General features: G+C 40.3%; 1 non-coding gene across 1 annotated transcript; it reads left to right on the plus strand.

Moving 5' to 3' along the window:
- The first annotated feature begins 1,048 nt into the window (after window positions 1-1,048).
- Window positions 1,049-1,132, plus strand: Trnas-gga (transfer RNA serine (anticodon GGA)). Its single transcript is given in 2 exon segments — window positions 1,049-1,088; window positions 1,098-1,132. It is a non-coding gene; the product is annotated as a tRNA-Ser (tRNA).
- Window positions 1,133-1,334: the final 202 nt, after the last annotated feature.

Genomic DNA, 1,334 nt, shown 5'->3' on the forward strand with positions numbered 1-1,334 from the left:
ACGTGATATTATTCACCAATCGTTTTGAATATGCGTACTTCCGTGTAACCTGATGCAGTTTATGTGCAACGCGAATAAAAACGGCTGTTGAATTTCATGCGGCTGAGTGCAGAATGATTGCACTGCCAGAGTACATTTCGCGAAGACTGGATAGAAAGAATAGCAAACATGTAAGCATATAGACGTCGTATTTGCCTCGCTCCATGTCTGAGAACAACAGGAAGGGAAACGACTAACAGTAAATACTATACGTTTACAGAAATTACGAGGTAATACACGTTGAAAACACAGTATATGACTGAATCACTACTAAATAAAGAGGTCATAATATTTTGTCTAAGCACACCCTCCTCTTAAAGCTATTTGATATAACTCTACCGATTTTCTCCAAATACGCACCTTTCCATTCTAAGATATAGACAATTTTAAACGCTTAGTAAGTAGAGTAGAGTGATCTTCGAAGAAAATATACCGATAACACACGTCAAACGAGTAGCATTGTATGATAATTCAAGAAATACGCGCATATTACGGGTTAAAGAACAGTTCTGCAATGCAGCATTTTCTCCTGACATTATTAATGTGTGACGTCACAGGAATGGACGTCTATAAAAAGGAGAATCACAAAAGTTGGAATCAAAAACATAGGTAAAATGAAGGTAACTGCGAAGAAACCGTGGGTAGCAGATGAAATGCTTCAGCTATTCGATGAAAGAAGGAAGTACAAAAATTTTCACGGAAATTTAGGAATACAGAATTAGAAGTCGCTTAGGACTGAAATAAATATGAATCGCAGGGAAGTTAAGACGAAATCGTTGCATGAAAAATGTGCAGAAATAGAAAAAGAAATGGTTGTCGGAAGGACTGACTCAGCATACAGGAAAGTCAAAAAAGTCTTCGGTGAAATTAAAAGCTAGCGTGGTAACATTAAGAGTGTAACGGGAATTTGTACTGTTAAGTGCAGAAGAGAGGGCGGATATGTGGAAACAGTGCATTCAAGGCCTGTATGAAGAGGCAGATTTGTCTGACGTGATAGAAGAAGTGGCCGGCCGGAGTGGCCGAGCGGTTAAAGGCGCTACAGTCTGGAACCGCACGACCGCTACGGTCGCAGGTTCGAATCCTGCCTCCGGCATGGATGTGTGTGATGTCCTTGGGTTAGTTGGGTTTAAGTAGTTCTAAGTTCTAGGGGACTTATGACCGCAGCAGTTGAGTCCCATAGTGCTCAGAGCCATTTGAACCATTTTTATGATAGAATAAGTAACAGGTCTCTACGTAGAACAGAGAGAGGATCCAGTAATTGAATCACAATATAAAAGAGCTCTGGAGGATTGAAG

This window comes from Schistocerca serialis, chromosome 4 (genome assembly GCF_023864345.2).
Source record: "Schistocerca serialis cubense isolate TAMUIC-IGC-003099 chromosome 4, iqSchSeri2.2, whole genome shotgun sequence".
In the NCBI taxonomy this organism is placed as follows: domain Eukaryota; kingdom Metazoa; phylum Arthropoda; class Insecta; order Orthoptera; family Acrididae; genus Schistocerca; species Schistocerca serialis.